The 14,942-nt window shown below is 40.3% G+C and overlaps 1 non-coding gene across 1 annotated transcript; it reads right to left on the reverse strand.

Annotated features, from left to right (window-relative positions):
* Positions 1 to 5,474: 5,474 nt before the first annotated feature.
* LOC118488515 lies at positions 5,475 to 5,581 on the reverse strand. The gene has a single exon (XR_004885057.1). It is a non-coding gene; the product is annotated as a small nucleolar RNA R71 (small nucleolar RNA).
* Between the last annotated feature and the right edge of the window lie 9,361 nt (positions 5,582 to 14,942).

Consider the following 14,942-nt stretch of genomic DNA (forward strand, 5'->3'; position numbering starts at 1 on the left):
ACGAGAAAATTTAATCCGGATTGAACACTTGCACACCGATGATCAGAAAGCGGATTTTTATACAAAACCCTTTGACAAAAAGAGATTTTATTATCTTTTAAAATTGAACGGGATGAAAAATCTGGAATCTGGGAGGGTAATAGAATGTGAAGCCGAGTTGGGCGGCGATCTAACGTGAACCATGTCGAGTTGTCAACTTTGTTTGTACAGTTTATTTTCTGCTTTTTGATAAAAACAAAAACACAAAAATATGTTTTTCTTTTTAGGGGGAGAAATTTGCAGAAAAATACAAAAACATGATAAAATTCAAAAATCCAAAAACATTAGAAAAACTTCAAAAAGAGTTTGTGTAGAATAGGGGAAATGATAGTACATCAGCTAGACGGACACAGTACGCTAAAGAATTGTAATGTTTAAAATGCAATTAAGCAGTCTCGATAAAGATGTGCTGATAGGTTTTTACAAAATCAGTAAATCAGTTTGGGATATAAACCTAAAATTTACTTGCGTTTACGTGGGGAACACCTCCAGGATATATGGGTAACCCCCGAAATCTTGTTTAAAAGGTCCCGTATTCTGAGATACTAGGTCTTTATGCTTAGTGATATCTGGGGTATTATCCCGGGACCTCTGCTGTATGGAAATACTGACCTAGTCCCCGGATAATACTTTACGCATATGCTTTACTTGTAAAGCCTCCCCTCAGCATAAAAAATGATGACAAATTGAAAAATGTTAATCATGTGCTGTTGTAATCAAAAGATCCTCTAAAGGGGACCCACCGTAAAGTCGAAGCCGTCATCTCTCTACGTATACGGAAGTATCGACCTGAGCTCTCACAGCCCTCGCAACTCACCCCATTACAGATATCATCTAGGTATACTCACCTGAGGTGGGACACATGTAGAGGTTTAAGTCTTAAAACACTAATTCAGTATGCCAGACAGATTGAAAGTTCTGTGAGAATTTAAGAGGATCAGTATACCGGCAATCTACGCGAATTGTTTAAGGCTTGGTATGAAATAGTAGCTTAACGGTGCTTGTGTCTAGTCGGCAGCTGATATGATCCCCTAACACGCTCACAAAAAGATTGTGTGTACAGATTTCAGTTTATCCTGTTAAAATCCAAAAAGGTTTTAGTTTTTCATCTTATTTTCGACAACCGACGTTGGGAATCAGATGATCAAAGCTTTGTGCATATCATGTCTGTGATTGATGAGGGCTGGGTAAGCAGGAGATACTTAGACTGTGATTGGTACATGTTTGTAGTTTGAAAATGTGTTTGAAAGTTCAAAAGTTCATTAATTTGAACTGTTTTTAGAATGAAAAGACAGCGTACTTCATAATCTGGTCAACCAAGGTCATTAACTTGGACTAGGTAGGCCTAACAGTTGCCCAAGGTCATTAACTTGGACTTGGTTAACTGGGTGTGTCGGTGTACAATCAGAAATTGCTAAAATGTTAAAAATTTTGAAAATAATTTTCTGATTTCGCTCCTAAAACACACCAAATGTTGATTTCGCTCATGATGACACTTAAAATCTAATTTCGCTCCTGGTTGCTTCAAATGCTGATTCCGCTCAAAGCTTCACATTTGATTTCGCTCGAGAGTTACATTGGCCATTTAGAGCGAAATCAGACAGACTATAAAAGCCTTTTGATTCCGCTCCTGACCTCACTTATCTGATTTCGTCCCTAACCAATTCTCTCTCAGTGAATTCGAGCGAAACCTCTAAATCGTTGTTTTCTAAACGAATTGCTGCTCGATTTACAATAGATCTTGTGATTATCTTATTGATTAATCATGGGCAAGGTAGTTTGAGTCTCAATTTGTCAAATATCATGTGTTAATTGAGCAGTCGGCAACTGTTGATGAACAAAACTTAATTTTTAGGGTTTTAAATGATAAATCTGTACAATAAAACAAAAATATGTTGTCGTCTCATAATGTAGATCATGTATTTGGGTGTTGATTGCATCAGATTTGTTGTTAATTGCTGTTTGTCGGAACGAAGGATATGCAAACTTAGATCTAGGGCATGTTTAGGGTCAAAAATGAAATTAAAATATAACCCTAGTGTCGGAATCACCAGTTTAACACATTAACATAATCAATTTTATCATTCAACAAGGTTTGAGAGATTGAATGTGATTTCGCCCCAAACTGTCATCAAATGTGATTTCGCTCTTAACATGTTTGAGTGATTCCGCTCCAAAGTGGATATCCTGATTTCGCTCCTATGTGTCAATATAATGTTCATTTTGATTTCGCCCCAAACTGATCAGTTAGGTGATTCCGTTCATATGCATCATGTCTGATAATGTGATTTCGCTCCTAGCACGAGTTAGTGTTTCCGCTCCTGTGTATCATGTTGATTTCGCTTCTAAGTATATTTGGTGATTCCGCTTCTAATCACTTGTTATGTGATTTCGCTCTTAGTGCACTTTCTGATTTCGCTCTTTGTGTACTTAGTTGATTTCGCTTGTGATTGTTTTGAAATTGAAATTTTTCTAAGTATGTTGATTCATGTTGTACTGTTTTGATGTGCAGGGTTCAAGTGTGATTTTTGATCCTCTTCACAACAGCTGTTGTGATTTGGATATGGAGAAAAATACGGAATTGTCAAAGTTCAGCAGTATCTTGGAGTTCATGGGTCGTATTCCTATTCAAAAGGCCTTGACTGATCAACGTCCATTGTACAAGTCACATATTGAACGTTTCTGGAAACATGCTAAGTATGATGAGGCAAACAAATCAATTCAGTCAATTGTGAAGGTGCATGATGAAAATAAGGAAATTGTGATTACCGAAGCGCTCATTCGTGAGGTTGTGAATTTTCCAGACGACGCAGAATCGCCAACAAAGTTCCCAGAACGGATGGTAAAGGGTTGTGATGTGTGTAAAATGCAAAATATAAATTACATCAATTAAGGCATAAAACTAACCCTTTTTAAGTACTAATGTTGGAAAAAGAGTGTTTTTGTCTTCCTTTTGTATTTTCAGGATGAAATGAGCTCAAATTCACAAAAGAAGCAAAAAGACAACTAATTCTAGCATAAATACAAGAAAAGGAATAAAAGTAGACTGCCCGAACCCTCAATGGCATCCTCCAAAGCAAAGAAGAGAAAACAGAAGCCTGAACACGCCCCGTGCTCAGCCAGCACGGGGCCGTGCCCAAGAAGCAGCAGAAAAGACAAACTTGTAGAAGCTTCTATTGCCCACCACGGGGCCGTGTCCAGTGAGCACGGGGGCGTGGTGAAAGTACAGCAGGCGCATTAATTGTAATTGCGAATTACAATTAATGAGGAGAGAGAGTGTCAGACGGGCACGGGGGCGTGTCCAGCGGACACGGGGCCGTGCCCAGCCTTCTGTTCAGCCTATAAATAGGAGTGCTTGGTTTCATTCCATCTCATCCCTTGGCACACCACCTCTCTCACACTTCATCCACCACCCACCACCACCATAACACCATCATCCACCACCATCATCCATTGTCCATCGTAGAGTGTGTGAGTCGTCTCGGGATCCAAGATTGATAGTAAGAGTTCTTGACAATCAAGGCCATGTTTGCCTAAGTCTCTTACATCAATTGGTGAAGACAAGTGTTTAGTATAATACTTTTTATTTTTAATCTTTTGCACTTTTTATTTGGTTTTGTATTAATGACTTTAATAACTAGTTGCTTATGTTGAAGGTGATCTTTCCTTATCGTTTGTCCGTGGTGTCTTGGCATTATTTTACTGTCTATATAAAATAAAAGATTTTCACCATTCATATCTCCACGGTCTATATGGAGGTATGTTGGCTACCTGGTCGGGGGTTAAGGGAACGGTTTGGTAAGGGTCTCGCCCTTGTTCAGCGTTTAGAGGTCCTGCAAGGGACCTGGGTCAAATTTAGTAGGATCTCCTTCAATACCCATAGGTATTGGATGGCGGGGATCCAAACTCTTTGACCCCCTCATAAGTTAACTACTATTAATACTATAACCCGGCTATTTAGGACTGTATCCCTGCTGACTCAGACTACTTAGCCGAGGGTAACGTCACCGCCAAAAGCGGGGCCTACCATAATTTGCATTAATAACTTAATTCATTATCTTCCAATAATCCAACCCTTTAGGATTGTATCCTTGCTGACTCAAACTACTGGGTTGAGGGTAACGTCGCCTTCAAAAGAGGGGCCTACTACAATAACTAAGATAATCTCTTAAACAAGTGCAAAAGTGCGAAAATAATCAAAGGTTATACTAATACACGAGTCGGAGCTAAGTGATTCATCTTGTCTATCTGTTTTTATTTTATTTTTCAGCATTTAGTTAGTTTTTATTTTCTTAGTTTAAAAACATTTTTCTCACTTTTTGATTTGATTAGACGTTGAGGATAAACCGGTATTAAAAGCTCTTGTGTCCTTGGACGACCTCGGTATCTTACCAACACTATACTACATCCACGATGGGTGCACTTGCCCATATGTGTGTTTAGTGTTAGTGAATATCGTGTTTTATAAATTTAAAACTTGGCTAAAGGTGTAAAAAGGGCTTAATTATATATCTAAATTATATACACACCAACACACATCAAGTTTTTGGCGCCGTTGCCGGGGACACAAGGATTTTAAGAAAGTTAGGAATCAACGGCCTAATCATATTTTTATTTTTCTTTTTAATTTTTTAGGATTTTCTTAGTTTTTTCAGCTTCTGCAGAGCTCAGCACGGGCCGTGCCTGGTCGGACACGGGCTGTGCCCAGCATCGTTACTGGCAGTTTTTAGTTTTCCAAGTTACAGAAGGCTGACCACGGGGCCGTGTCGGTGCAACACGGGGGCCGTGTCCAACTTCCAGTAACTGGGGTCTGGAAAACATTAACTGTAACTCCGACCACGGGCCGTGTTCGCTGAACACGGGGCCGTGGTGAACCTTCCGACCAGCATTCTTTTCTGTTTTTATTGCAGGACTTGGAACCCGACGCCAATCTTACATAGTGTATGAGCTCCAGTTCTAATAAGGACATAAAAGAACCTCTAGAAGAACCCGAACACTTTCTCAGAAAAAGATTAAAAGCTAAAAACCAAGGGAAGGTTTCGGGTGATCCACCTCCAATGGCGGACCAACGTACCCTCATGGATTATCTACGACCCACCGTAGGTAACCTAGGCGCCGCTATCAATGCTCCGAATGTTGAAGCTAATAACTTCGAACTTCGGCCGCATTTGATACAAATGCTCCAAAACTCCGCAACCTTCCATGGGCTTGCGGACGAGGATCCCCATCTACATATCACTAATTTCTTAGAAATATGTGATACCTTTCGGATCAACGGAGCATCAAATGACGCCATCCGCCTCCGTATGTTTCCTTTCTCACTAATAGACCAAGCGAAAGCTTGGCTCAATGCCCTCCCAGCTGGATCGGTAAACACCTGGGATGAACTAGCCCAAAAATTTCTATATAAGTATTTCCCTCCCGCTAAAACTGCTAAATTAATGACTGAAATTAATACATATTCACAAGAGGACGGGGAATCCTTATATGAAACTTGGGAAAGGTTCAAGGAGTTATTACGCAAGTGTCCACATCACGGCCTTGCGATATGGCAACAAGTATCCACTTTCTATAATGGATTGTTACCACACACAAGGCAAACACTTGATTCTAGCTCCGGGGGACTTTTAGGTAATCAACGCCCGCACGAAATATATAATCAAATTGAGGAAATTGCTCAGACCAATTTTCAATGGCACACCCCCCGGGGGAATAAATCCATTGCCCCGGGCGCCCATAAGGTCGATGAAAGCACTTCTTTACAAGCCCAACTCGAGGCCCTTTCTTCAAAAATAAAAAAATTGGAAATGACAAAAACAGTCTCGGTTATGGATTGTGAAGGGTGTGGTTGGTCACATGAAAATTGGAGTTGTATGAAAGAAACGGACGATCAACAAGAAATGGTAAACTACATTGATAATAGACCTAGGCCGCCGGGTCCCCCAACGGGAACTTACAACCAAGGATGGCGAAACCACCCAAACCTTGGTTGGAGAGAACCCGGCAATAGTAGTAACCAACAAACCCAACGAACAAACTTTCAACAACCAAGAAATGAGTCACAAAATTTCACTCAACAACAAAGTGGACGAGAAAGGCTTGAAGACACTATATCTCGCCTCATCTCCGACACTGAAAAGAAAAACTCGGAACGATTTCTACAATTAGAATCAAATTTTAGAAATCAACAAGCTAGTATTCAAAACATAGAAAAACAATTAAATCAAATAGCTCAAAATTTTGCCGAGAGACCGCAAGGCGCATTACCTAGCAATACCGAAACAAACCCAAAAGCGCAAGTTCACCTCATCACACTACGAAACCGCATCGTAGGGCCTGCAGAAGCGCCACCGCCAACAGAAGAAACAGTACCCACACCTCTGTAGGAGAAGAACTCCCCTCCGTCACCAGAGCCTACCAAAGCTCCTCGAGTTCCGTACCCCGGTAGGTTAACTCGTCAAAAGACCAATGAGCAATTCGCAAAGTTTGAAAGTCTATTAAAGCAATTGCATGTCAATATTCCTTTTATCGAGGTCCTAACCCAAATGCCCAAATACTCTAAATTCATGAGGGACTTCCTTACGCATAAAAAGAAAATTGAAAATTTGCAATTAGTCAATTTAGGAGAAGAATGCTCTGCCCTCGTACTCAATAAACTTCCCCAAAAGAAAATCGATCTCGGAAGCTTCACGATTCCCTGATCAATAGGGGAATCCCCCGTTCGTAATGCCCTAGCCGACCTTGGGGCTAGCATTAACCTCATGCCATCATCAATGTTTAAACGACTCGGCTTGGGAACCATGAGTCCTACAAAAATGAGCATACAACTCGCTGATCGCTCCGTCAAATTTCCACAAGGTGTCATCGAAAATGTCTTGGTAAAGGTAAGCAGATTCGTCTATCCAGCCGACTTTGTCATACTCGATATGGAGGAAGACACCGAGGTCCCCCTCATACTAGGAAGACCCTTTCTTGCCACCGCCCAAGCGGTGGTAGATATGAATGACGGAACGCTCACCTTGAGGTATGGGGATGATGAAGTAAAATTCGGAGTTGGGAAGAGAATAGAGGACGACGACCCGGTCAACTACATGAAGGTTATTGATTCGAGCTTGGATGCTGCTCTCCGACGGTGCAACATGGGACGCGAAGCATCCCACTCAGAAAACATATAACCTCGCATTGGGTCTAGCCAAGGACCCTTATAAACATGGCGCACCACGGAGGCATTCCGCGGAACTATCCTTAGTTTAGTTTAATCTTTTAGTTTTAATTTGCAGAAATAAAATACACTCGTGGTGGTAATGGATGAAAAAGGGAACGAGAAAAATGGCCCCATGCACAAAGAACGGAGCAACCCGACATAAATCTCCATCACAGGAGGCTCAACACGGGCCGTGCTCAACCAACACGGCCCCGTGCTGAGCCACCTGCAGAAAAACGCCCAGTTCAAGTAACTGGACACGGGCCGTGTCCACCAGACACGCCCCCGTGTCCAGGCTTCTGTCTCATTTCTTTAATTTCTGTTACTGACACCTGAACACGGGGCCGTGTCCGGTCCCCACGGGGCCGTGTCCAGACTGCCAGTAACATAAATCTTTGCTTTCTAACACCACATTACACACCCAATCAACCTAAAAATTCATTTTTGGGACACATTGAGGACAATGTGTAATTTAAGTGTGGGGGGGAAGCTAACACTTTGAAATTTTGCAAGTCCTAACAACAAGCCTTACACAAAACTCTATTGGAACCGCTAAACACCCCAAATTTTTTCAAAAATTTTCATTTTTTTCTTACTTGTCTAAAGTTTAAGTTGGGAATCATAAGATTAATAAGGTTATATTTTTATAAAATTTACAACCGAGAGCGTCGTGATAACAAGAACCAACATAAGAAAATTATGAAACGGCATAACAAGTCTAGTTAAAATTCGATTATATATACTTGATCACATTAAAAAACCCATTCCCACAAAAGTGAGTTTTGAGCCTTTATTGAGCATACAAATTTACATCTTTAGACTAAATGCTCATCTTTCGTTTCTTGTGTGAATAGCCGCTTGGTTCTTACAAACTCTAGAACTTGCCAGGACGATTCATTCCCAGTCCTTACCAACTTAAACCCAAGTAAGTAAATGATGGAGGCATTAGGACTAACCATTTTTCTTTCTACACCATTATTTTTCATTTTTGTTACCACCTACCCAAAACCCCCCTAGTTAACCCCTTTGAGCCTAAACCTTTCGTTTCTTTACCCTAAACCCTTTTTACCCACCAAAAACCCTTTTTATTTTTCACCCTTTATTTTAGTAACAAGCTCGGTTTTTCGCTAGCTCGTTCTTTTATGTGACTAAAAAAAAATTATATGATGATGAAGTTGAAAACAAACAAAGCTATACAAACAAAAGCTTGTTTGGAGAAATACTTCAAAATAAAAAGTCACTAAAAAATTGTGTTACGAAAACCGACGCTTTTTACGCTTTTCGCCCTTTTACTAACCACTAACCCAACCACCCACCTTTAGCCCAAGCCTAACCCTTCACCCAAAAAGTCCTCTTGATATTTACAAAGGTATAAAGTTAAAAAGGAGGAGGATTGATTGCTTGGCAAGCCTATGGAAGGCGTAAGCTCCATGCCGCTCTCTAGTGATTCACTAAAAAAAATACACCTTCGGCCGAGGTGTTGAGTGATTTCTCCCGTGAGGTATGTGAACTTGTATATAAATAAAATTTAAAAAAAAGGCATGTTATGCCCAAATAAGTAATTTATCCTATGAAACGTTCTAAATAAATCATAACGAATAGGATTGTAAATAAATAAAAATAAAACCCAAAAAGATCTTGGATTCCCGACACTCTATGACAAGCCAAAAACCTTCTCTTCTACCCATTCCATTTGGGAGTGTAAGCCACATTTAAAGAGTTTTGCTTGAGGACAAGCAAAAGTTCAAGTGTGGGGGTATTTGATGTGTGTAAAATGCAACATATAAATTACATCAATTAAGGCATAAAACTAACCCTTTTTAAGTACTAATGTTGGAAAAAGAGTGTTTTTGTCTTCCTTTTGTATTTTCAGGATGAAATGAGCTCAAATTCACAAAAGAAGCAAAAAGACAACTAATTCTAGCATAAATACAAGAAAAGGAATAAAAGTAGACTGCCCGAACCCTCAACGACATCCTCCAAAGCAAAGAAGAGAAAACAGAAGCCTGAACACGCCCCGTGCTCAGCCAGCACGGGGCCGTGCCCAAGAAGCAGCAGAAAAGACAAACTTGTAGAAGCTTCTATTGCCCACCACGGGGCCGTGTCCAGTGAGCACGGGGGCGTGGTGAAAGTACAGCAGGCGCATTAATTGTAATTGCGAATTACAATTAATGAGGAGAGAGAGTGTCAGACGGGCACGGGGGCGTGTCCAGCGGACACGGGGCCGTGCCCAGCCTTCTGTTCAGCCTATAAATAGGAGTGCTTGGTTTATTCCATCTCATCCCTTGGCACACCACCTCTCTCACACTTCATCCACCACCCACCACCACCATAACACCATCATCCACCACCATCATCCATTGTCCATCGTAGATTGTGTGAGTCGTCTCGGGATCCAAGATTGATAGTAAGAGTTCTTGACAATCAAGGCCATGTTTGCCTAAGTCTCTTACATCACTTGGTGAAGACAAGTGTTTAGTATAATAATTTTTATTTTTAATCTTTTGCACTTTTTATTTGGTTTTGTATTAATGACTTTAATAACTAGTTGCTTATGTTGAAGGTGATCTTTCCTTATCGTTTGTCCGTGGTGTCTTGGCATTATTTTACCGTCTATATAAAATAAACGATTTTCACCATTCATATCTCCACGGTCTATATGGAGGTATGTTGGCTACCTGGTCGGGGGTTAAGGGAACGGTTTGGTAAGGGTCTTGCCCTTGTTCAGCGTTTAGAGGTCCTGCAAGGGACCTGGGTCAAATTTAGTAGGATCTCCTTCAATACCCATAGGTATTGGATGGCGGGGATCCAAACTCTTTGACCCCCTCATAAGTTAACTACTATTAATACTATAACCCGGCTATTTAGGACTGTATCTCTGCTGACTCAGACTACTTAGCCGAGGGTAACGTCACCGCCAAAAGCGGGGCCTACCATAATTTGCATTAATAACTTAATTCATTATCTTCCAATAATCCAACCCTTTAGGATTATATCCTTGCTGACTCAAACTACTGGGTTGAGGGTAACGTCGCCTTCAAAAGAGGGGCCTACTACAATAACTAAGATAATCACTTAAACAAGTGCAAAAGTGCGAAAATAATCAAAGGTTATACTAATACACGAGTCGGAGCCAAGTGATTCATCTTGTCTATCTGTTTTTATTTTTATTTTGTTTTTCAGCATTTAGTTAGTTTTTATTTTCTTAGTTCAAAAACATTTTTCTCACTTTTTGATTTGATTAGACGTTGAGGATAAACCGGTATTAAAGGCTCTTGTGTCCTTGGACGACCTCGGTATCTTACCAACACTATACTACGTCCACGATGGGTGCACTTGCCCATATGTGTGTTTAGTGTTAGTGAATATCGTGTTTTATAAATTTAAAACTTGGCTAAAGGTGTAAAAAGGGCTTAATTATATATCTAAATTATATACACACCAACACACATCAGGTTGCATGCTCAGGATGGGTTATCAGGGTGCATTGAACGTTGGAGATTATTTGAAGCCGAAATTCTAGAAACCCTACAAGTTTCTTATTCATTGTATTTTGATGTCACTTAGCCATACGAAGGGAAGTTATGATACAATGCGCGATTATCAGATGAACATGGTTACTGCATTGGTGTTAAACAAGAAATATAACTTCTCACATATTGTCTTTCATTATATGGTCGAGAATATTACCAAAAAGAGCAAGACTTGGATGTATCCAAGGTTTGTGCAGATGATGATCGATCATGCCTATCCAGAGATTAAACGTGACTTGAAGAAAGATTTGTTAGTTCAGTCACATATGAGCAATGATTCACTAAAACAGCTTGCCAGATACCATCCAAACCATCCTGAACCAAAGATAGGTGCTGCGTTCTTTGGATTTATCAAAGATGTGAATTATGTTGATCCTGATCCAGTTGATCATCAAAACTGGAGAAACAAAGAAGAAATGAAGGAAGCAGACTATGCGGAAGAGCTGAAAACTCTTGTGGAGTTCAAAACCACCCGAAATGACTAGTTTGTCAAAGAACCAAGGAGAAGAAGCAGAAAGGTTAATCCTAAAGTTCAAGAGGGTGAGGGGTCATCATCACAACCAAAGAAGAAACAAAAGAAAGTGACAAAGACGTTATTAGTTGATGAGCCTGAAGTTGAAGAACCGACTGTGAATGTTGAGGAAAATCCATTTGCTGGTATTGAAGAAGTGATGTTGGATCTTGGTGATTTAGAGGCTGAGCAAGTAGTTATGTAGAAGCTCAGAAAGAGAAAGTGATTGATGATATTGAAGGTGATGATGTTGATAAAGACACTACAAGTTCTATGAGTTCTTCAGATGATGAAATTGATGAAACTGGAAGGTTGAAAAGAATTCAAGCGGAAACAGAGAAAGAGAAGTTATTGAGAAAGAGAAAGAGGCAAGAGAAGGAAGATGCTCCATATGTGCCATCTCCGAACATGTTTCTGATTCACAATCACCTTCTAGTGGTAGAAAGAATGCCGGGGCAACAAAGAAAGTTGTGTCTCCAAAGATTCGAAAAGTCACTCCAAAGATATCAAAGCCGAAGGTTGTGTTAAAGAAGAAACCGGCAAAAGAACCAACACCATCATCTGAACCTACACCACCACATTCACCAACACAATCACCTCCACGACAACCAACACCTCCACAACAATATTCTCCACCAAAACAACTAACACCACCCAGACAACCATCACCAATACATCTTTCACCACCACAACAACAAACCCTATTCACATCTCAAGAAATCTTTCAAACACCACCAATCTCACAACCTATTGTTCAAACCACACCTGGTTCTATGGGGTACCGAGGTTTTCCAGCTGTTCCTTCGAATTTGGGCGTAAGTCTTGATGATGTAGGAGATTTTGATTTTGCAAACACCTCACAGGTCAAGAATGTTGAAAAGAAAGTTGATGAAGTGATTGCTGAAAACAAAAGGTTAGCTGCTGAGAACAAGAAAGTTTCTGATCGTGAGAAAATTCTTGAAATGCGTGTGAAGAAGCTGGAGTGTGATAACAAAGAATTGTTGAAGAAGATTGACACTGATCAATCAGAGATTGATATCTTGAAAGTATGAGATGCTGAACTTGAAGAAGAAAAAGCTCGAAGAGATGAACAGAACAAATACTTCGAGTTGAAAAACAAAGAGCTTGAAGCTAAAAAAGCATTTAAAGAGCATGAGTTCTATATGCTAAACAAAGTTGTTGAAAAGATGCTTGGAAAATCAATTGAGCAACAGTTTGAAGAAATCCAAGTTGAAGAACTCAAGGCTAAACGTCAAGCTGAGATAAATGAACAGATGAAAGATAAAGGTAAAGGCGTTGAAGGAAGTTCGGTAGTGACAGAAAGATCAATTGTTCCTTCCTTGGTTGTTGAGAATCCTGAACCTTTAACTGCTATTTCTGGCCTTTTTGAGGAAGAAACACATCTTGAAGAGTTAGCTGGTGATGACGATGATGAAGATGATGACGATGATGAGGAAGAGGGTGATGATGAGGAAGATGACGAGGATGAGAAAGTCTTTTTAGCAAGCAGTCATGGTTCTGATAACGATAATGACGATGCTCAAGGTGGAATAGGTATAAAAGTGACTGAAGCTTCCACTGAAAGAACTGTTGATGATTTGATGAATGATTCTGTAAATGAAGAGACGGGGGGAGCTGAAGGAAAGGGGGAGTCTGATGATGCTCAGAATGTTAAACATGTTGAGAAGTTAATTTTGAGATTGGATACTTACAGGGAAGAAGGTGAACATTTTCATACGTACACGTTGGAAACGATTAAAGAAATGACACGTATGGTGAATCCTGATTTCAAGTTTGACTTTGAAGAAGAATTGAATGTATTCGACATCAACCGTCAACCAGAGTACGAGTATAAGTATGTAGAAGATGCTGACATGTACGACAGGGTTGAGGTTGAGGATTGGACAGATGATGAGGATGTAAGCGAAGATACTTCCCAATTGCCCACACTGATGGAATTCTTTTCAGAGGAGAATAGAGATGAGTTGAGACGAAAAGTGGCTGAGATCTTAAAAGACAAGAACTTTGATGGCACTCCCAAAGACATGGAAAAGGAAGAACGGAAAAAGTGGTTTAAAGACAGTCACGAGAGAAAGTTTAAAAGACCGTTGAAGTACTATCAACGAGATCGAAGTGTGTCGCTCGGTGACATCATTAGCTGGGGTTTCTTACCTCATGTTAATGCTTACGCGATCAGGAGAGAATGTGGGGTGCAGTACTTTGAACGTTTATATGACATAATGTCATTACCATGGTGGGATGTGGAAGAACTGTCAAAAGTAAGAACTTTAGGGTATCCAGTTCGTAAGAATGATATTCCGATGTGGGGGTATATAAAGTTTGAATCGTTGAAAGAGTTTCGACACTGGAAGCCGCATTACCCTAAAAGAGTGCGGAGGGTAGATCCGGAAACAGGGATTGAAGAAACGATACTTAATGTGAAAAAGCCGAAGACAATGAAGACTATCCCAGTGCCACCAATGGAGCAGGATTTCTATAAAGGCTTCTTGGGCTGGGTATACAGTTACATTTCAACTGAGGCTGTCATTACTTATCGAGCAGGAAGTGAGTTAAGAGATTGTTATGGGTGAAATTCTGAGCCCATATCTTAACTTTGTATCTTAATTTTTTATTAGTTGTATATGATTAGGATATCGGATCAGGATACCGGATCAGGATACCAGGCCAGGATATTGGTAACATCCTGGGGCAGTATCCTGACTATTACTAATGATTTGCTTGTAAACGTTGGTTACAAGGGACTAACGTTCATGAGGACCAAGTTATCCTGAAGACCCGCTCAAATTAGTCAGGATAAGGACGTTGATGGCGGAAGAATAGCTCTTGTAACGGTCGTCATTGAAGAAAGGCATGTTTCATGGGAGCTGGTCAAAGATATTAATGTTCCAATGGTCATGGAGGCTTAAATCCCGGAATTATGGTTAATATGCGCGTGGAAAACGAGTAGAAGCAGCCCCCAACGTTCAGAATGGAATATTCCAAAGTATCCCGGAATAATAGGATAGTTTGTTATTTTCTTTTACTATAAAAGGGATTGATCGGATCATAGGTAGACACAACTTTTTCCACACACTTTCACTCGCACACTTTACTCTCTAGCTTCTAGCAATCACTAAACACAAACACTTGTAATCAAATTTCATTGTAACACCTAGTTGATCCGCATCATATCCTGCAGTGTATCCTGGTTATTCAAGCAATAAGAAGAACAAGGCAGCCGACGATTGTCAGCTCCCGAGGTTTTATGCCGGAGATCTAGATTGATCAAGGGCTTTCCTCGTACATCTCGTGTCAACCCCTTTACTTTTTGCTCATCGTTTGATCATAGATACAGCTCAATATCCTGAGCCGTATCCTGAACACTGTTTTTCCAAACAACTTAACTAGCATATTTTCAACACACTTTTTAGCACACTACCTCACTTAACTAATTTGATCACTTAATTGCTTCGGTAATTTTTGACCAAAACAATTTGGCGCCCACCGTGGGGCAAGTGGTGCTCTCTTTACTAAAAATCTTTGTGAAATCGTTAATCGGTTTTCTGTTTTCAAAACTTTTTACACAACTGATTTCAATGGCTTCAAGATCAAACATGAGCTCTTCTACCATGCCTACTACAACCTCAGTAACCAC

This window comes from Helianthus annuus, chromosome 16 (assembly GCF_002127325.2).
Source record: "Helianthus annuus cultivar XRQ/B chromosome 16, HanXRQr2.0-SUNRISE, whole genome shotgun sequence".
Taxonomy (NCBI): Eukaryota; Viridiplantae; Streptophyta; class Magnoliopsida; order Asterales; family Asteraceae; genus Helianthus; species Helianthus annuus.